This window comes from Pseudophryne corroboree, chromosome 9 (assembly GCF_028390025.1).
Source record: "Pseudophryne corroboree isolate aPseCor3 chromosome 9, aPseCor3.hap2, whole genome shotgun sequence".
In the NCBI taxonomy this organism is placed as follows: Eukaryota; Metazoa; Chordata; class Amphibia; order Anura; family Myobatrachidae; genus Pseudophryne; species Pseudophryne corroboree.
Genome location: NC_086452.1, coordinates 220269881 through 220292161, shown reverse-complemented (window position 1 = coordinate 220292161; position 22281 = coordinate 220269881).

Below are 22281 nucleotides of genomic sequence, written 5' to 3'. Positions count from 1 at the left end.
CTGAAGTCCATTCTTCTAGTAATTTTTAATTCCAACTCCCACTTTTAAGTACATTGGATATGGTCAGCTATCCTCTCCTCGTCCACACTCCTCTCCTCCTCCTCACTCTCAACTCAGTCGACCTCTGCAACTCTGTTCTATCATGAGTCATCTCCTAACTAACCAACTGCTCTTTTTATTTCTCCACCTCTGACTTCACGTCCCCCCACCCTCACTTACTGTACCAGTAAGTGTCCCAAGGGTCCATTCTTGGTCTTCTTCTTTTTCTCCTCTACCTTTTTTTCCTCTATATCTCCTCCATTATACATTTTTCCAAGTCCTACACTGGTACACTCAGTTCTCCCTCCATCCTTTTTTGCATTTCCAACTGCCAGTCTACCATCTCCTTCTGGATGTCCTAGGGCTTCCTGAAGCTCCAAAACCAAACTCTTTGTTTCCCCACTTGCAGGGCTGCTCCACTCTCTGTTGATAACATCACCCTCTGTTTTTGCCCCCCAAGACCAATGCTTTCATATCATCCTTGCCCTTCTTTAGGCAAGATGCTCCAAAAACTTTAATACAAGATTATTTCCCACTTAGACTACATTAACCTTGCTGGACATCTCTGAACTTCAGTCTATCCTTGATGCTGCTGGTCACTTAATTTTACTTTCCCCCTGTAACCTGCTTTACTGCTTCCAAGTCGCCTGATAATGCAGTTCAAACTCTGCAACCTTATTTAAAAAGCCTTCTCCTCCCTTTATGTCTGTCCACACCCTGTGTGATCCTACTCCAGCCTCTGCCTCACCACCAGCCAAGTAGCGTCTGCTCATACCCACATCCAAGAGTTCTCTCTATGTACCCCACTCCTCCTACTTGTAAGTGAGCAATGCCATTTGAATACAATGGTAGTCCATTTATCAATAACTGCATACTCAATGTAATTTGAGCATGATGTTAGTATCCAGAATCACACTGCAGTATGCGATTACACCAGGCAGATGTACAGTATGATTGTAGCCTCTCTCTGTGATGTATCCAGAGTGGCCGTGGGACTCCTGTACATGCAAAACGGCCATTGCCGTGAAGGGTTTCAGAGGAACAAAGCTGAGTGGTGCCCACCATACATTTTTCACCATTGGTAGATACAAAGGGCCCTTAAAAACTTTTGCCTTGGGGTATGCAGTTTAGCTAGTTATACCCCTGCTCATTGTAATGTGGTTAAGTGGAGGCACTATAGTATGGCATAATATGAACTGTGAGCACTGTGTGTGACATAGGGGGTCATTCCGAGTTGTTTGCTCGCTGGCTAGTTTTAGCAGCCGTGCAAACGCTATGCCGCCGCCTACTGGGGAGTGTATTTTAGCTTAGCAGAAGTGCGAACGCATGTGCAGCCGAGCTCAGCAAAAATTCTGAGTAGCTCTGAACCTACTCAGCGCTTGCAATCACTTCAGCCTATTCGTGTCCGGATTTGATGTCATACACCCGCCCAGCGAACGCCCAGCCACGCCTGCGTTTTTTCAGACATGCCTGCGTTTTTGCAAACCCTCCCTGAAAACGGTCAGTTGATACCCAGAAATGAGCCCTTTCTGTCAGTGCGACTGAAAACTGTGCTAGAACCTGTGCACAACCACAACGGGCTTTGTACCCGTATGTCGTGCGTGCGCATTGCGGGGCATACGCATGCGCAGAAATGACTTTTTTTGGCCTGATCGCTGTGCTGCAAACAACGGCAGCTAGCGAACAACTCGGAATGACCCCCATAATGTGAACTGGGGACACTGTATATTATAATGAGAATTAGGGGTACTTTGCATAATGTGTACTTGCAATCCCATAATGTGACATAATGTGAACTAGGGAACTACTGGTTCAGAAAATTAACTAGGGCACTATTATGGGGCATAAAATTAACAACTGCTGCAGAGAAGTGTCTATCTAGAAGCATTGGGACATGGGCCTCTTTACAACGTTGCTATGGGAACAACAAAGTTCTGGCTACCCCCCTAGTTATGAATGCTTTAATATCAATTTTATGATTATGTTTCCCCCCAACTACATACACTTACAGTCTAACGGCGTTCCGGCGCAAATATAGCCCTGGCGGCGCTCATTAGCAAACGGTTTGCAGAACTATTCCTAACATTAGGTATCGGTTCTGCGGAACCGGTGCGAACTGGCTGAATCCCACCACTCGGTGTGAGTGTAAGTTCTAGGGGTCTATTTAAAAAACTGCACCAATAGAAAACGTTATCACTTCAATTTATTCATTAAAGTTTGCTTGAGCCCTCAGCTCAGTAGTAACACTTTACCTGAATTATTAACCTGGATAACAATACTCTTTATGATGGTAGTTTGCTATCTTAATCTAATATGATATGTACAGTAATACATCTAAGCTACTCCCCCCGCTCAGGGTTGGAATGGCCCACGGGGCAAAGGAGAAACCCTAAGTGGGCTCCACTGCCTGGGGCCCCACTTCCTCCTCTAGGGATCAGGTTCCGGACTGAGCACTTGATTTATACATTATACATATGTTGTATTATAATGCACAGGACTATGGTGTATTTTTTACAGTGCATTGCTGATGTTAAGGGCCCTACAGACTGGGCGACCCGCCGCCGAGCTGCCCAACCGCCGATACGGCAGACGGGCGACCCGTCGGTGGGGCGGAGGTGACGGGGGGAGTGAAGTTTCTTCACTACCCCTGTCACCCGGCGCCATAGTAAAGCATGCTAATATGAACAATCTCGTCCATATTGACCTGCATGCATAAGCGACGGGGCACCAACGATGAACGAGCGCAGGGCCGCGCATCGTTCATCGTTGGTGCCTACACACTGCACGATATGAATGAGTTCTCGTTCATTAATGAACGAGAATGTTCATATCGTGCAGTGTTATCTGCCAGTGTGTAGGGCCCTTTAATCTGATACATTGTCATGTATGCACCAGCAGTGTTTACTAAATATATTTATCATGAGGACAAGACCATGCACTCTCTAATGGTCAGACAACCCTCTGTAGTGGCTAACCACACCCCTTCTGGAGACTGGCAACACCCCTATATGTGGGCCCATGCCACTGCATTCTCCCATTGGGCCCTTCATGCCCAAATCCAACACTGCCCTACCCCTTTAGCCTTTTTTCTCACCCTTCCTGATTGTCCCCAAAACAGGACAGTTTGGAGAATAAAAACGTACTAAAAAAGAGTTTTAAAAGAAGAAATTAAATCATAGCATCAAAGGGTGTGGATACTTTAAGTAAGCTTGATTAGTAAATTCTGTCTAGTTGTGATTGGTTGGCTATGGCCATGCACAGTGTTTGACAGCTGGTGTCTAGTGAGATCCGGGAAACATTAGATCTTAATGTTGTAAGTAAGACATTTTAAATATTGATAACTAACATTGCTATACTAACAGTAAAGGGTTTTTTTTTAAACTATTTGCAGTGCATCATGAAACATACTTGTCTCTATATAAACATACACAAAATCTATAGTGCTCTAAAGTGAACTACAGTATGAAGATAAACTGATTTTTTTTTAAGTTAGCACTAATAGAAATTACAAGGCCATTATATTTTTTTTTTTCAATATTAAATTTTTATTGAATTTTCACACAGATTACATAAACGTGTATATATATATATCGATAATCAAAATCTGGATGGGGGAAAAGAGACAAACACAGAACAAAACTAATAAGGACATAGGGGGGGAGAGTACATATCAGGGATATCATAGTACATCAATGGGATCATAGTATAGTGAAAAAAGAAAAACCAAAATTACTTGTCTCATTAATGCCCAGTATGGACCGGGGAGTGGAGCACGGATAGGTCTGGAATATAAACTGAAGCCCCAGAGGCGCCCTTCTGGTTCGCGCCCTCCTTGTAGAGGGACCATTTAATCCATTTCTTGCTGATAGAGGTATTACCTGAGGAATGTTTGCCCTGTGCTGTTTCAAAAACATAGTGTTGATGAACTTTATTTTCTATCATAAAAATAGTGGGAACAACCGCTGATTTCCATTTAGAGGCGATGGCCGCTTTAGAGGCTATAAGGATATGGCCTAAAAGGTATCTATCTCCGCTGGACAACCCCTTCTCACAATAATGGAATAGTGCCACGAGAGGTTCAGGTGTGAGGACCACTCCTAGTACATGGGAAATGAGTAAAAACACTTCCTTCCAGACCGCCTGAATTTTCGGACACATCCAAAAAATATGTAGGATATCTCCCACCATCCCACAGTTTCTCCAGCAACTAGAGGAGACATCTGGCCAAATTTTGTGCATACGATCTGGTGTTAAGTATACCCTATGAACCAATTTGTAATACATTTCGCAATGATTTACACATTTTGAAATCCTAAAAGAGGATTTAAAGATATCTCTCCAGACCTCCTCAGTGAAGGCCGCGGGGAGATCTTTTTCCCACTTGGACTGTGCAGGGAAAACTCCCGGTTGGGTCGCGGTCACTAGATGTTGGTACCATCTGGATATACCTCCCCTGTTACTGCTGGGTATAAGGAGTGACATCAGTAGTTTAGGGGGATCAGTATGTGGGTCATGACTTGGGGAGCAGCTTTGAAGCCAATGTCGCAATTGTAGGTATTTATGAAAGTCCTGTTTGGGAATCTGAAACTGTTCTTGGAGCAGGGAGAAGGGGGCTAAGGCGCCGTTCCGGAGGACATCTTTTAGAGTATTGAGACCTAAGGCCCGCCAATGATTTAATTTCATATCTGGGATCAACAGGGCTATAGTATGGAGGGACACCTGGGGGGAGGGTATAGCACCAGGAGGGAGGGATCTAATCACTTCTTTCCATACCATCAGGGTAGCGTGCACAGCGGGGCACTCAGCAATTCTGGATGAGACTGAGTTAATGGGCAACCATAGTAAATCCGATAATGTGAAGGGGGATATCGCGTCCCCCTCCAGGGACACCCATGGTTTAATATCACTTTGAGTGAACCAGTCTCTAGCCTGTGTAAGTAAACAAGCGATATGGTATCTCTCTAGATCTGGATACGCGACACCCCCAGCACATTTAGGTGCAGTCAGTGTGGATTTCGCTATTCTCGGCTTCGAACCCCCCCATATATATTTAGTTAATAGACGATTGAATCTGTTACAAACATCTTTGGGGAAGGCCCTTGGGATTGTACGAAACAGATACATCAGCTTTGGTAAGAGGACCATCTTCGCCGCCGCCACCCGTCCGACCCAGGAGACCTCCTGCAACATCCAATCTTTAATTGGCAATTCAAATGTACGAAAAAGAGGGTCATAGTTACACCCTAGGTATTTAAGCGATCTAAGTTGCCACGCATACTTATAGTCGTTCTTTAGGCGACTAAGAGTGCTGTCAGAGATATTCAAAGGGAGGGCCTCGGTCTTAGTGGTGTTCAATTTGTAATAAGAAACCGCTGCATATGAGTCTAGTAGAGAATGTAAATGAGGCAAAGATATTTCAGGCTCAGTGAGGCACACCAGAACATCATCTGCAAAAAGACAGATTTTATGCTGCAACCCCCCAACTTCTGGGCCCACAATCAAATCTGACTCTCTAATTCGTTCCGCCAGAGGTTCCACTGCTAGTACAAAAATAAGGGGTGATAATGGGCATCCCTGCCGGGTCCCATTGGTAATATTAAATCTAGAGGAGTTGCACCCATTGGTGTAAACCGAGGCCGAAGGCGAGGAGTACAAAGCCAATATAGAATCAAGGATTCTACCTGCAAAACCAAAATGGCCTAGGGTTACCCTTAGGTAGTCCCAATGGAGCCTGTCGAAAGCCTTCTCTGCATCTAGAGAAAGAAGCAATAGAGGTTCGTTCCGGACCTGGCACCGGTCAATTAGGTTAATAACCCTACGTGTGTTGTCTGATGCTTGCCTGCCCAGAACAAAACCCACCTGGTCCGGGTTGATCAAACTTGGCAGGAGGGGGGCGATCCTATTTGCCACCAACTTAGCGAACAGCTTAAGGTCAGTGTTCAGCAATGCTATTGGGCGGTAATTCTGAACCACTGTAGGGGATTTTCCTGGCTTGGGGATGGTAACTATTCTGGCCTCTAACATCTCTGTCGGGAAGCATGTGGAGTCAGAGGCTTCATTGTAGACTGACACTAAGAGTGGAGCCAGGGTTGGTTTAAATGTTTTGTAAAAGCTGGAGGGGTACCCATCCGGGCCGGGGGCTTTATTTACTGGACAGGAATCAATGGCTGCTTCGACTTCATCGAGTGACCAGGGGGCGCTAAGGGATTTACGGGACTGAGCGTCTATAGTGGGGAGCGATAACCCGTCCAAGAAACCATTGATGTCCGCCAAAGTGGGCTGAGGGGTGCCAGGATCTTCCTTAAGATTGTATAGCTGCGAGTAATATTCAGCAAACGCGTTCGCTATCTCGACCGGGTCTGTTACTTTAACTCCCGAAGATGTATGGATAGCATGTATGCGTTCCTTGGCTCTACGTCCTCTCAATTTACGCGCCAGTAATCTTCCCGCTCTATTTCCCAGCCTATAGTAATTTTGATTTAGCCGCTGTAGGTTGCGATGTACTTCGGTTAAGGCAAAGGCGTTCACTTTGTCTCGGGCACTTAGGAGTCGCTTAAAAAGGGATTTATTATCGGGGCTTATTTTATGTGCCGCTTCCAAACGTGCAGCCTCTCTTTCGGCCGATTCGTGGCTTTTCTTATATTCGCGTTTAAGTCTAGCTGCAATTTGGATTGCAGAGCCTCTATTCACGGCCTTCAGAGAACACCAATGGGTAAAAACAGATGTGTCCCCGGGGCAGTTAGTGGTCAAGTACAAATCTAGAGATTGCTGGATAGTCTGGCGTGCCTCAGATTGAGCCAGAAGGTGTCGGCCCATTCTCCGGGGGCCGTAGGGGACCTCTCTCTTACTAATATCCCAAACAACTATAATCGGAGAATGATCAGACCAAGACATTGGTAGTATATCTGTCTTGCTTATAGTCGCCAATGTCCATCTATCCGCTAATGCTAAATCTATTCGTGAGTACGAACTATGGACGTGGGAATAAAAAGTATAGTCACGCTCACCTGGATGTTTAGCCCTCCAGACATCGTACAAAGCATACTCAGCCAGCAATTGGCTAAATTTGCCTGAGGGGTCCTGAGGCGGGCTGTTACGGAGGGCCCGGGTTGGACGGGAGCGGTCGACAACGGGGTCTAGCACCATACTGAAGTCTCCTAACAACAGTAGGGCTCCCTTAGTACGTTCCTTGAGGGTCCTACAGAAGGCTCTGAGAAATGGGATTTGTTTGGTGTTGGGTGCATAGCAGGAGACCAGAGTAGTCTCTACATTATCTAATTTACCTACTAAGATTAAATATCTCCCATTTGGGTCCTCATATTTATCAGACATAACAAATGAGCATTGCTGTGCAAAAAGGAGGGCTACGCCAGCTTTCTTGGCGGGTCCATTTGCCATATAGCAGAGGGGGTAACGTGAATTAGTGAATGAGGGGGGATTTTGGCTCTGGAAGTGTGTCTCTTGTACTGCTACCACATGTGCCTTAAGTTTATAAAAAGAATTTAAGGCGACTCTTCGTTTATGTGGGGAGTTAAGCCCCTTGGCATTGATGGAGACTATGTTAACCATAATCCGTTGCCAGAAAAGCTTTTAGATCCGTTAACCAATTTCCGTGTTTAGACAGATAAACCTGATATGAGGGGGGAAACATTTCCGGGGAAAGGGAGGCAGACATAATAAGGAAAAGAAAAAAAAGAAGAAAAAACAAAACTGAATTGATCTCCCTTGAGATCATAACCAGTCGCCCTAGGAAGGCGGCTGTGTAGGCTAAAGGGGGGGTTAGTGGCATAGCACCTACCCCTTGCCATTCTTTATAATGCATTCTATTCTAAACACATTAACATCTTGGGAATATTAAGGCATACGGTGACATGGGCATGTAAGTAAAACATGAGGAGCAAATATTGCTTAACAAAAACTAACCAACCTGGATACAAACATAGAAACAGACCCTGACAACAGAAGAAACTTTAGGATCTCTCCAGCGACTCATCTTGTGTATCAAGCTTCGATAACTATAACTAGAGAGTCACCAGAGTCATTACTTTACCGGAACAGCGACTGTGGAAGGTATCCAATCCCGAGTATGCTACCTCACTTCACCGCGGACCAGTCCTGCTGAAGTCGACGGGGTGAGGAGTCTGCTGAGGGCTCCGCAATGTTCCATGATTTGAGCAACTTTGCCCCTTCATCCGCCGTTGAAATAGAGACGGTGGAGCCATCTCGATGAATCAATAGCTTGGTAGGGAAGCCCCAACGATAAGGGATATCCGCCTTCCTGAGAGCTGCCGTAATGGGGTGAAAGGAGCGCCGTTTATAGAGAGTAGCTGCAGACAGGTCTCCGAAGAGTTGAAGGCCTTGAAGGGCTGAAGAGTTGTCCGACGTCGGTCTTGATGCTTTTAATAATGCCTCTTTAACGTGAAAGTAGTGCATTTTCATTAGGACGTCTCTTGGCGCTTCTCCTGGGGCCGCTCTAGCCTTTGGCAATCGGTGAATCCGGTCGATAATGAAATCGGCTGAGGGGGACTGGGGTAGTAAAGCTTTAAATTTGGCCACAGCGTAATCGTGTAAACCGCTATGTGACACAGATTCGGGGACTCCCCGCAATTTAAGATTGCTGCGACGTGATCTGTCCTCCAATTCTGTGACTTTGTCCCTCAGAAGCTTCACCTCCGCTTCCAATGCGTCATGGGAGTCTAGCAGGGAATTGTGGGACCCCACGACCTCCTCCATTTTATTTTCCAAATGATCAGTGCGTCCACCTAGGTCATCTATGGATTGTTGGCACGCTGTTAATGTGGTACGGAACTCCGCTGCCACATCTTCTTTAAAGCCGGACAGAAGTAGTTTCATAGTACCCACGGTCAAAGCATCCCCGTCTCCAACGTTATCCAGGCTTGTAGCAGCTATGGAAGCTATAGGAGGTACCTCCACAGTGGGGGGAGATCGCGGGACTGTCTCTGTTACAGAAGACCCGGTGGATTTAGGGCCCGACATCTTCGGGGAAGACTTGAAAAATGAAAGCTGTTGCGCGGGCTTAGACGGCTTGCTACGTCTGGAAGGCATACTGAAATCAGTGAAAAATAGCTCGGCTTTTCCGATCACATAAGATATGAAAGGTTGGAGGCTCCACTTTCTCCGGGATCCCCAAGATGTCACGTAGATATTGGCAAGGGTAGGGGATACTGCTCTATTTACATTGGCATGAGCAGGGCTGTGCGGTTATCCATCATCTTTTATGTGCCTATGTAGCATTGGGGGGGACTGCTGTCCCTCACCCCAGGCCTCCCAGGTACACTTAGGGTCGGGCTGTAAGTCGTAGAAGGGCAGGATCAGGCCCCGGAACCCCTGGAAGGGTAATATATCTTGCAGGGAAGGTTTCTGGTGGCACCAGACGTTAGGTCAGAATAGTTGCTCTGCTTCCACAGCTCCCGGGTCTAGTGAGGGGATCCTGCGGGTCGCAGGACTCTGTGCCTCTCTCCCGTTCCTTTCACTATGCCACCCACAGCCGTGGGTGTATTTGTAAAAAGGCCGGGGCACCCAGGCCCCTCCGGTGTCCGCGGTTGTATCAGCGTGCAGGGATGGAGTGGATGAGATGAGAGGGGGGGCCCCGACCTTTAATTGATAGGGACCCGCACCCCCCAAGTATGTCCCCGCTGACTCCGGGCCCCAGACGGCTGGCTCAGCCGCACTCCCGCTGGGTGACAGGCAGGGGGGGGAGCCCCGATCGGGCCCGTGATCCTCCGTGTGTGCGCGCCGCTTGTGGCCAGCTGAGATACCCGGCACTTATGGGGGGGAGACGGACAGCCGCTTCCCCGGAGTGAACGCTGCAACCCGCTCACCTCCAAGGGCTTCCAGGCGTCTCCTCCGAGTCTCCGCCGTCTCACCTCCTGCTCTCCGTCGTCCAAGATGGCCGCCGCTCGCGCTTCTCGCGCTCCGGAGCGCGCTTCTCCGCTTCTTTCCGGCCCCGGGCCTCCTCCAACTATCCAGCAGGGACTTCTAGAGGGTCTGCAACGATGTCCCTGCAAAGGGCAGGGTAAGAGCAGGTCTTTTCCACGTCCCGGGCGGGCCAATCGATCAGCTGGGGGACATTGTACAAATTGAGGCCCCGGCTTCTGGGCGACGAGTAGGCCGCAATCCGCGGGAGCCAGGAAACCGGCTCCCCGATTCCGCAGCTCGTGCTCGCCCCCTGCACCAGTACTAAAGGAGGTCGATCCAGCCGTCCGGGGCAGATAAGGAATACTGGAAGGCTATATTTATATAGGAAAACTCCCAGGTCCCTGAGAGCTCTCCCAACACGCAGCCTGCTCAATCAGCCTCCAGGCCACGCCCCCAAGGCCATTATATTTTAAACAAGCATGGTTTGTGTACTGGTTATCATTACTGCCTCACAGCACTGAGGTCTTGGGTTTTATTTTATTTATTTCTGTATATCTCCCCTGTGCTTTAGTTGGTTTCCTCTGGGTTTCATCACACAATCAGAAAACATACTGGTAGGTTAATTGGATCTTTAAAAAAACAAAAACAAAAAAACAGGGTATATATTTGTGAGGGTACATGTGGTAGGGAATATAGGGGTTCAATTCAGTTAGGAGTGAGGAGGTGAGTTGTCGTTGCAATGTTGTAGAAATTCTGGCTTAGGCAGCTGAACTCTCCACTCTTGCGGCAAGATCTAAGCCCTGACTAGTGGAGTCTTGTACGCAGCCTTATGGGCCTGTGGACAAAATTCCATGAGCACAGCGTCACCCTAAGTGCAGCATAAAGCTTAGTCACACCTAATTGATTTGACCACATAGATTGTAAGCTAAACTGCTGTAAGGACTGATTTGATTGACTAATATTCTAGTTCCTGTTATGTCACACTGTAGGGCTGCCAGTACACATTAAGCATTCACATTATGACATAGAGTGCCCCTAGTTCATATTATACGATACTATAATGTCTCCATTTCATCGTATACCATATTACAGAGCCCCCAGTTCATATTATGCAACATTATAATGCCCTCCAGTTCATTTTATACCACTGTACAATGAACAGGTCCAGGGGCATATAGATATATTCTAGACCCTAAGGCATACGTCTGTAAGGTCTCCTAAGTATCACCCAAGTGTGAAAAAGGTATATAACACATCTAACTTTGGCAGGGAAGATGGGCCTTTCTCAGCTCTGGGCCTTATAGCAGCTGCACTCCCTGCACCTATGGTAGCTATGCAACATGGTTTGTCCAAGTTACTTTATTCCCAAATCTAAATCTGGCCCTTAGTTTGAATAATCGTATAAGGGGAGTTGTATGATGGACAAGAGAATAAAAAAGGGTAAGGGGCAGAGCCGGATTTTCCACTATGCATGTGACGCACGTGCCTAGGGGTGGCACCTGCTGGAAAGGGTCAGCTTGAAAGGGTCAACAAGCTCTAAATGCAGTACGGGGATCCAATTCCACAGGGGCCCCTTCATGCCAGTGAAATTTCCATCCTGCAAAGCCATGCTGCGGGTAAGGTCCAGCTCACTGCTGCTCCCAGCAATTGAAGAGATCTTCCCTCAGTAATTGATCAGAGAGTGACGTCCTGCTCGGAGGTCAGACCGGACGCCCAGAATTTGAGGGGGGGCATGAAAGAGGCAGTGGTCTGGAGAAAACTGCAGGGAGACAGCGGACATGGGGTGGCAGCAGCGGAAAAAACACAGCAGGGCTTAAAGGAAGTGGAAGCCAGGGCTCTGATCATGAGTACAGAGCTGGAAGGAAATCCCAGAGCTGCAGGGCGAACTCTGGCCATAAACTGCTGTAACTGCTGCTGGAGGCTTTCATATCAATATAATGGTATCCAAAGTCCTTATGTGTCAGTACTAGCTGCAGTGTATCTATTTTTCATATACCAGACTGTTCTCACATTTTTAAAGAAGGAGGAAGCTCATTTTCTCATACGTCCTAGAGGATGCTGGGGTCCACTTCAGTACCATGGGGTATAGACGGTTCCGCAGGAGCCATGGGCACTTTAAGACTTTTCTAGAGTGTGAACTGGCTCCTCCCTCTATGCCCCTCCTCCAGACCTCAGTTTAGAAAATGTTCCCAGGCAGACTGGTCGCACTCCAGTGGAGCTCTACTGAATTTCACTGAAAAGACTTTATGTTAGGTTTTTTATTTTCAGGAAGACTGCTGGCAACAGTCTCCCTGCTTCGTGGGACTTAGGGGGAAGAAGTAGGAACCAACTTCCTAAATAGTTTCATGGCTCTGCTTCTTGCTGACAGGACACCATTAGCTCCTGAAGGGTACTGAACACTAGCTGCGGCTATGCGCTCACTCCCACAGCACGCCGTCACCCCCCCTAACAGAGCCAGAAGATGCGTGAGTATTATTACCGGAGATCTGCAAGAGGGAACTCTGGTCATCGTGACGGCTCAAGGTACCGCGCAGCGAGCGGGAACGCTGCGCGGACATGCTACCCATACACAGTGCACAGCAGGGCGCGGGGGGGGGGGGGCGCCCTGGGTAGCATGAAAACCTACACTTACTCTGGCAAAAGTAGTAGCATATTATGCCGTGGCACAATCCTACACCCCCACCAGTATAAATATTTTAGTGAGAAATTCTGAGGGGAAATGCGCCATTACAGGGGGTGGGGCTTCCTCCTCAGTCAGCCAGCACACTGCTCAGAGCCATTTTGTCCACACAGGCTGCAGGGGAAAAAACGCTGGTCCTCCTCCACTTCTGAACCAAGTATCAATGTGAAAATAAGGGGGGGCACAGTGTACTTGGTGCTGTATTGTATAATTTGACATTATAAAAGCGCTACAGGTCTCTGTGGACATTTTATATTACACAGGGATTTTATATTGGCACTGAGTTGTGAACTGGCAAATCCTTTCTGTGTCCTTCTGACAGATTTTACTGTGGGTCTGTCCCCTATAAGCCCCAGAGTGTCTGTGGTGTGTTTGTGCACATGTGTGACATGTCTGAGGCAGGGAGCTCTTCCCCTGAGGGAGCCATTTTAGGGACACAGAGTTGTAATGTGGTGGCGCTGCCGACACACCACGAGCCTGAATGGGTGAAAGAATTACGTGATAGTGTGAATCATATCAGTAAGAGATTGGATAAGTCTGAGTCTCATGCAGAAACCTGGAGAAAATCCGTGGAAGATGTGATTTTTAATAGTTCTGCTTTTTCATCCACAGGGGACCCCTCTGGGTCACATAAAAGGTCATTTGCACAAGTAGTACAAACTGATACCGACACGGACTCTGATTCCTGTGTCGACACTAGTGATTCCAGGGGAATAGATCCAAAATTAGCAAAAAAACATTCAGTACATGATTGTTGCTATAAAGGAGGGCTGAGAAGTTACAGAACCCCCTCCTTTACCTCAGGAGAAGGCTTACTTTTATAAAGAAAAGAAAATTAACATAACTTTTTCTCCATCTCATGAGCTGAACACTCTCTTTGAGGGAGTCTGGGTAAACCCTGAAAAGAAATTTCAGATTCCCAAAAGAATTCAGGTAGCTTATCCTTTCCTGGCAGGGGACAGGAAAAGGTGGGAGTCACCCCCCGTTTTAGACAGTGCCCTGTCACGATTAACAAAAAAGGTGATTCTCCCTGCTCCTGGGACGGCTTCCCTAAAGGAACCAGCAGACCGCAAGTTAGAGACTACGTTAAACTCTATTTATGTGGCCAATGGGACACTACTCAGACCTACCATTGCCTGTGCGTAGGTGAGTAGTACTATTGAAAAGTGGTCAGAAAACTTGTCATCAGAGATTGACACAATAGATAGAGACGAGATTCTCCTAACGTTGGATCATATCAAAGACGCTGCTGCATATATGCTAGAAGCCATGAAACATATTGGGCTCTTGGGATTAAAAGCCGCTACCATGGCTATTTCAGCAAGGAGGGCGTTGTGAATTCGCCAATGGAATGCTGACGCAGATTCCAAAAGAAATATGGAGGCTCTCCCGTATAAAGGTGAGGCCTTGTTTGGAGATGGGCTGGATGCCTTAGTCTCTGCGGCTACCGCAGGTAAGTCGACATTCTTGCCTTATGCTCCTGCGCCGGCGAAAAAGACACATCACTCTCAGATGCAGTCCTTTCGGCCCAATAAATACAAAAAGGGTAAAGGTTCCCCTTTCTTTGCGGGTAGAGGAAGGGGAAAAGGAAAAAAGTCCACAGCGTCTCCAGGATCACAGGAGCAGAAATCAACCTCTGCTTCTGCCAAATCTTCAGCATGACGCTGGGGCTCCCTTGCGGGAGTCCGCTCAGGTGGGGGCATGTCTGAAACTTTTCAGTCAGTTCTGGGTTCAATCTGGCCTGGACCCGTGGATCTTACAAATTGTGTCTCACGGGTACAAACTGGAGTTTCAAGACGTTCCCCATGCCGATTTTTCAAATCGTCCTTACCAGCTTCTCTTCCAGACAGAGAAGTCGTAACAGCTGCAATTCAAAAATTATGTCAGGATCAAGTCATTGTCCTGGTTCCCTTGTCACAACAAGTGGAAGGGTTTTATTCAAGCCTCTTTGTAGTTCCGAAGCCGGACGGCTCGGTCAGACCGATTCTAAACCTGAAAAATCTGAATCTCTACCTGCAAAGGTTCAAGTTCAAGATGGAATCTCTGAGGGCAGTGATTTCCAGTCTGGAGGAAGGGGATTTCATGGTGTCAGTGGACATAAAGGATGCCTACTTACATGTTCCCATTTATCCTCCACATCAAGCTTATCTGAGATTCACGATACAGGAGTGTCATTACCAATTTCAGACGTTGCCGTTTGGAATCTCCACGGCACAGAGGGTGTTCACCAAGGTGATGGCAAAGATGATAGTCCTCCTTTGACAGAAAGGAGTCAATATAATTCCTTACCTGGATGATCTCCTGATAAAAGCGAGGTCCAGGGAAAAGTTGGTGCAGAACATTGCACTCTCCCTGACAGTACTTCAACAACATGGTTTGATCATAAGTTTTCCAAAGTCACAGTTGGAACCGACGACAAGATTGTCCTTTCTGGGGATGATACTGGGCATAGAAGTACAGAGGGTATTTCTTCCAGTAGAAAAGGCTCTGGAAATCCAGAGAATGGTCAAACAAATTCTGAAACCAACAAGAGTGTCGATTCATCAATGCATTCGGTTGTTGGGAAAGATGGTAGCGGCCTACGAGGCCATACAGTTTTGCCGATTCCATGCCAGAGTATTCCAGTGGGACCTATTGGACAAGTGGTCCGGATCCCACCTACACATGCACCAGAAGATAATCCTGTCATCCAAAGCCAGAATTTCGCTCCTGTAGTGGCTACACAGTTCTCACCTACTAGAGGGACACAGGTTTGGTATTCAGGACTGGGTCCTAGTAACCACGGATGCAAGTCTCCGAGGCTGGGGTGCAGTCACACAGGGAGAAAGCTTCCAAGGAAGATGGTCAAGTTAGGAAACCTGTCTTCACATAAATGTTCTGGAGTTGAGAGCCATTTACAACAGCCTTCTACAAGCGGGGCATCTTCTTCAAGATCAACCCGTACAGATCCAGTCGGACAATGTAACAGCAGTCGCGTACATAAACCATCAGGGCGGAATTAAAAGCAGAGCGACAATGGCAGAGGTGACAAAGATCCTCCTCTGGGCAGAAAGACATGCAAGAGCTCTGTCGGCAATTTTCATTCCGGGAGTGGACAACTGGGAAGCAGACTTCCTCAGCAGACACAATCTCCATCCAGGAGAATGGGGCCTCCACCAAGAAGTCTTCGCAGAGGTGACAAGTCTTTGGGGAGTTCCTCAAGTAGACATGATGGCATCTCGTCTCAACAAGAAGCTTCAGAGATTTTGTTCCTGGTCGAGAGACCCTCAAGCAATAGCAGTGGATGCACTGGTGACCCAGTGGGTGTTTCGGTCGGTGTATGTCTTTCCTCCACTTCCACTAATACCAAAAGTGCTCAAGATCGTGAGAAGAACAAGGGTTCGAGCGATCCTCATTGTCCCAGACTGGCCAAGGAGAGCTTGGTATCCAGATCTTCAGGAGTTGCTAATAGAAGATCCTCTGCCTCTTCCTCTTCGCGAGAACCTGCTGCAGCAGGGGCCCTAGGTGTATCAAGACTTACCACGGCTACGTTTGATGGCATGGCTGTTGAGCGCTGGATCCTAGCCCAAAAGGGTATTCCAAAAGAAGTAATTCCCACTCTGATTCAGGCCAGGAAAGGAGTGACGTCTAAACATTAACCCACCATATTTGGCGAAAATATGTGTCTTGGTGTGACTCCAAGAAGGCTCCTACGGAAGAGTTTCTGTTAGCACGTTTTCTCCATTTTCTGCAGGCAGGTGTGGATGCGGGCCTAAGATTGGGTACAATCAAGGTCCAGATTTCGGCTTTGTCTGTTTTCTTTCAGTAACAATTGGCCTTCCTTCCAGAAGTTCAGACGTTCGTGAAAGGGGGTCTGCACATCCAACCTCCATTTGTGCCTCCAGTGGCACCGTGGGATCTTAACGTGGTGTTGCAGTTCCTTCAATCGGATTGGTTTGAACCTCTACAGGAGATAGAGTTGAAGTTTCTCACTTGGAAAGTGGTCATGCTGTTGGCCTTGGCATCCGCAAGGAGGGTGTCTGAGTTAGGGGCCTTGTCTCACAAGAGTCCTTACTTGATCTTCCATGAAGATAGGGCTGAGTTGAGAACTCGTCAGCAATTTCTACCGAAGGTGGTTTCTTCTTTCCATATAAACCAACCTATTGTGGTGCCAGTGGCTACTGACACCTTCGCTGCGTCAAAGTCTCTAGATGTGGTCAGAGCTTTGAAAATTTATATCGCAAGAACGGCTCAGATACGGAAAACAGAGGCTCTGTTTGTCCTGTATGCTCCCAACAAGATTGGGTGTCCTGCTTCTAAGCAGACCATTGCGCGCTGTATCAGAGGTACGATTCAGCACGCTCATTCCACGGCAGGATTGCCGATACTGAATTCGGTGAATGCCCATTCTACCAGGAAGGTGGGCTCATCCTGGGCGGCTGCCCGGGGGGTCTCGGCGTTACAACTTTGCCGAGCAGCTACTTGGTCAGGGGCAAACACGTTTGCTAAGTTTTACAAGTTTGACACCTTGGCCGATGAGGACCTCAAGTTTGGTCAATTGGTGCTGCAGGGTCATCCGCACTCTCCCGCCCGTACTGGAGCTTTTGTATAACCCCATGGTACTGAAGTGAACCCCAGCATCCTCTAGGACGTATGAGAAAATAGGATTTTAATACCTACTGGTAAATCCTTTTCTCCTAGTCCGTAGAGGACGCTGGACCCAGCCCAGTGCGTACTTTACCTGCAGTCGTTATTTTGTTAAAAATGTTTTCAGCACGGTTGCTGTAATGTTCATGCCCGTTGGCATGTGTTTTGTTGAATGCCATGTGTGCTGCATGCTTGAAGTGTGAGCTAGTATGAATCTCACCATTAACTTAAAAGTAAATCCTTTCCTCGAAATGTCCGTCTCTCTGGGCACAGTTCCTATACTGAGGTCTGGAGAAGGGGCATAGAAGGAGGAGCCAGTTCACACTCTAGAAAAGTCTTAAAGCGCCCATGGCTCCTGCGGAACCGTCTATACCCCATGGTACTGAAGTGGACCCCAGCATCCTCTACGGACTAGGAGAAAAGGATTTACCGGTAGATATTAAAATCCTGTTATATTCTATACTACAGGGAGGGGAAAGGCACATTATGCTCTATACTATAGGGAAGGTGAGGCACATATTCTATACTAAAAGGGGGAACATTATATTCTATACTATGGAGAAGACAAAAAGGCACAAAATTATTATTTTCTTTTTTGGGGGGGGCCCAATAATGTTGTGCCTAGGGGCGGCTAGGCCCCTAAATCTGCCTCTGGTGAGGGTCAAGGCAATAAGTGTGGAGTTGTATATTCTCCCCGTACTTGCGTGGGTTTCCTCTGGTTACTCCGGTTTCCTCCCACAATCCAAAAATATACTGGTAAATTAATTCACCCCCAATAAAAATTAACCTTAGCATGAATATGTGTGCGTGTACACTTGGTAGGGAATATAGATTGTAAGCTCTACTGGGGCAGGGACTGATATGAATGGCCAAATATACTCTGTAAAGCACTGCGGAATATGTGTGTGCTTTATAAGTAACTGGTAATAAATAATAAATAAAGGAAAGTCCATCAATAGAAAAGCAGCAAGAAAAACGTTCAATGAGAGAGTTATGGTGTAGTACAGGTTTTCTTTGATATTAAAAAACTTTAGATAGTAAAATACAAGGACTAACCACAGTCACTAGTATACACATTGCACTATTTGGCTACTAAAGTAAGTATCCTTCCATTATACATACAGTACCTTCCTCATTGCAGAGATGACACTTTGACATTTATTGTATTTCATTTCCACTTAATGTAATGTAACCAAGCGCTGCGGAATATGTGTGCGCTATATAAATAACTGGTAATAAATAATAATACAACAAGCATTAGACAGAAAATGGTCATAAACTATCTGCTCTATACATTTTAACTATTGTCCACACAGTATAAATTAGATATAGGACACTCCTGTTAAACACTATTCTATGAACATATACAAGTACTTTATTCTACATATACACATTCTTTTATCCCAGTGTCATGCCACTCTTGTATTTTTTTCTTTTAGTCACCACTACCCATATGCTCCATTCTACCCCCATATCTCAGTGAGTGCTCCTCTTCTTATTCCGTTGCTTATGCTTACATGTGATTTTTGTTTTACTTTCAGAAGAGACATACAAACTTGAAATGAAACTTTCAGTCACAGTCCAGCATCTACAGTCTTGCAGCATGCCTTTCTGCATTCCTATACTGCGTGACACATAAGCCACTTTCCATTGTCACTTCTGTATACACTACACACAAAATGTCTGTTGTGTTCCTACAACACCTAGCAACTAGCACTCCCTTCCTCTACACAATAAAGTGTCACTGCATCACAGGCGTTAAAGTTGTATTTACAGTGCAGCAAGTATGGTATGACATACAACGTCTATAGTAAATTTATAGCCATGTTATATTTTTATCATTTACATTTTAATTACAAGCTGTAAATATCAGAATAACTATGAAAAAACCCACAATAATAAAAATAATATGCTATCATAGACATTATGAATGTAAATATAGGTAAAGTAGGGAGTAATGGGTGGTCTTCAGTTTGCCGGCGGCCGGGCTCCCGACGACCAGCATACCGGCGCCGGAATCCCGACCGCCGGCATACCGACAGCTTTTCTCCCTCTTGGGGGTCCACGACCCCCCTGGAGGGAGAATAGATAGCGTGGCACGTATGGCCGTATCGTGGTGAGCGCAGCGAGCCCATAAGGGGCTCATTTGCGCTCGCCCAGCTATCGGTATGCCGGCGGTCGGGATCCCAGCGCCGGTATGCTGGGCGCCGGGAGCCCGACTGCCGGCATAACATACTACACCCAGGAGTAATGACTTTAAAACAAGACATTGGGTTTTTCTGCTAATACTGTATGCATAATTTGCTGCCTTAGCCGGATTTGTCTGACGATGAACCTGTAACTGGCAATAAAGTTGCCTGTTTCACAAGTAGCAGCAATGGAAAAATCCCACCGACAAAAACACAAACACATGTACAGTAGGTTACTTTAGCTTAAACTTGCACTAGCACCCAGAACTATTTTCTCCTAAGGTACCCGTACCATTGCCTGTTACATTGGTGATCACATCTCTAAAAATGTACAAGAGTCGCTACCTACCATCTATTGAGGAACTCCATTCCAGTTGGCCTGCAGTTATTCAAACTTAATTTGACTGTATTGTCCTTTCCACTAATTGTATTTTGGACAAATTAGTGATTGTTCTTGGGTTATTGTCTAGCCAAAATGCTTTGTATGTGTTGACAGCCTTTGTTTTCACAGTAAGGTGGTAACGATATTTATACAGCCATTAAACCTAAAATAAATGTCTTATGTAAACAACTGCCATCATATTCGCAAATATTAATGTAAATATTAGTGTAAAGGTTCTCGTAATAATGGATGTTCTATATTTTCACTGTGGCAAAGACTGTTTTATGGCGCTCTACTTTAGCCATTTTCTAAAAATTGTTGATAAAAGTCTGCCTACTGTGTACTGCAGTTGGGAAATCTCCAATATGTGTGACAATTACCAACCTATGGATCTGAAATATGTTCAGGTCTTATAAATTCCTGAGGTTTTTACATGTACAGGGTGATTCAAAAGTCGCAGTACACCCTTTTGTTTCAAAAACTGTGCAGGAAATGGGAAAACTGAATACTCCAGTAAGGTATGGATGAGGTGGGCTATCTTTTAGGGTATTTACCGAACATGGGCACCATCTTGAAATTGGCCATCTTGAATCTAAGTCAGTTTTTCAAATGGGAATTTGCTGAAAAGTGTATTGCTGCAAGCAGATTTGAAATAGCAGGTATGCTTCAAAAGTTACAACACTTTTTTGTTGGAATTACAGGCTGAACTGTTCTCCATAAAGGACAGTCATTTAATGTGTTCAAATTGTTATCCCTCTTGGTCAACACAAATTCAAAGGCGCTGGATCCATTCTGTGGAATGGCCATCCAGATCACCTGACCTCACACCACTTGAGTTTTATCTGTGTGGTCATTTAAAGCAACTCGTGTATGCGAAAGAAAATAAGAAACAGACATCATCTCCAGCAACACATTGAAGAAGCGTGTGCCAGCATTTCTTTGGAAATCCTTCTGCAAGTGCATGACGATTGGATACAGAGCCTTCGAATTTGTGTTGACCAAGATGGACAACATGTTAATACATTAAATGACTGTCCTTTATAGAGAACAGTTCAGCCTGTAATTCCAACAAAAAAAGTGTTGTAACTTTTGAACCATAACTGCTATTTAAAATCTGTTTGCAGCAATAAACTTTTCAGCAAATTATGATGTTGTTTGAAATGTTACACAACCCCCTTTCCATTTGAGAAAACTGACTTATATTCAAGATGGCCGATTTCAAGATGGTGCCCATGTTCAGTATATACCCTAAAAGATAGCCCACCTCACCCATACCTTACTGGGGTATTCAGTTTTCCCATTTCCTGCACAGTTTTTGAACAAAAGGATGTACTGCGACTTTTGAATCACCCTGTATATTTCAGAATAAATATATTTTACATAGGCCACCTTGTATTTTAAGGTTAGTTGGCCATTAAGGTCTCAGCTTTTCCCTGCCTCTAAAACCTTCATCAATTATATCTAGTTTTGTAGGTATCTCTGATAAGTTAGGATAGTCAAATCCCCAGGAATACTGTAGTCAAAGCAACTAGGTTCGCCAAACATGGGTTTATCTTGCTGTACAGTGCATGTGTCCCTGTATGACCACACACTGAGTTACGGTACTTCAGACTAAAGGTGCATACACACGGAGCGATATAGCAGAGCGATTTTGACTATATAGTCAAAATCGCTCAGAAAGTTAGTGCATATCGCTCCGTGTGTACACAGGCAGCGATAGCGATGCGCGTCCCCGCCAGGTCGCTATCGCTGGGAAAAATAGACAGTGCAGGCAAGTCAATTTAGACTATGTCGCTGAAAAAGTTAGTTAAAATCGCTCATATTTTGTGTGCACAAGCGATTTTTCCCAGCGATAGCGATCTGTTTCCTTCTAGCCGCTCTCCGCCGCCCATAGCTCAGTGTGCGGAGACTGAAGAGGGAAGAGCCAGCAGCATTCAGGAGCTCCAGACGTGAGTATGATTACGAGGTGCCTGGCCAATTCCCGCTGCTCTCCTCTGCCTAGCTGCTGCTCCATGAGGTGGGAAAGGGGGGGAGATGATGGTGGAAGCGCTGTGCGTTTCAAGCTGACAGCCGACAGCCGTTGCAGGTCCGGGGGGGGTTTGCGGCGGTGGCCGGGCGGTGGTCTATTCCTGAGGGCTGCTGACAGCCGGGGGGGGGGTCGTCGCTTGGGCAGAGCCTTGTGCGCTGTGTGGTGTGTCCGTTGCTGGCTGGGGGGGGGGGGTTAGGTGGCGCGCTCTGTCCGTAGCTGCTGTGAGGGGGGGTGCGCTTGGCCAGAGCTGTGTGTTGTGTCCATGGCTGGCCCTGAGAGATGGTGACAGCTAGTGCGGGGGTGTGGGGGGAAAGCAGCTATGTGGTGTGTCCATAGCTGTCCCTGAGGGGGGGGGGGAGGGAGGAGAGAGCGAGACGGAGATGGTGCTCTGCTGCCTGGCGGGTGGCGGGGCTGCTTACGTTTGTCCCGGCTGCTGTTGTCCCGCAGGCATGATGGT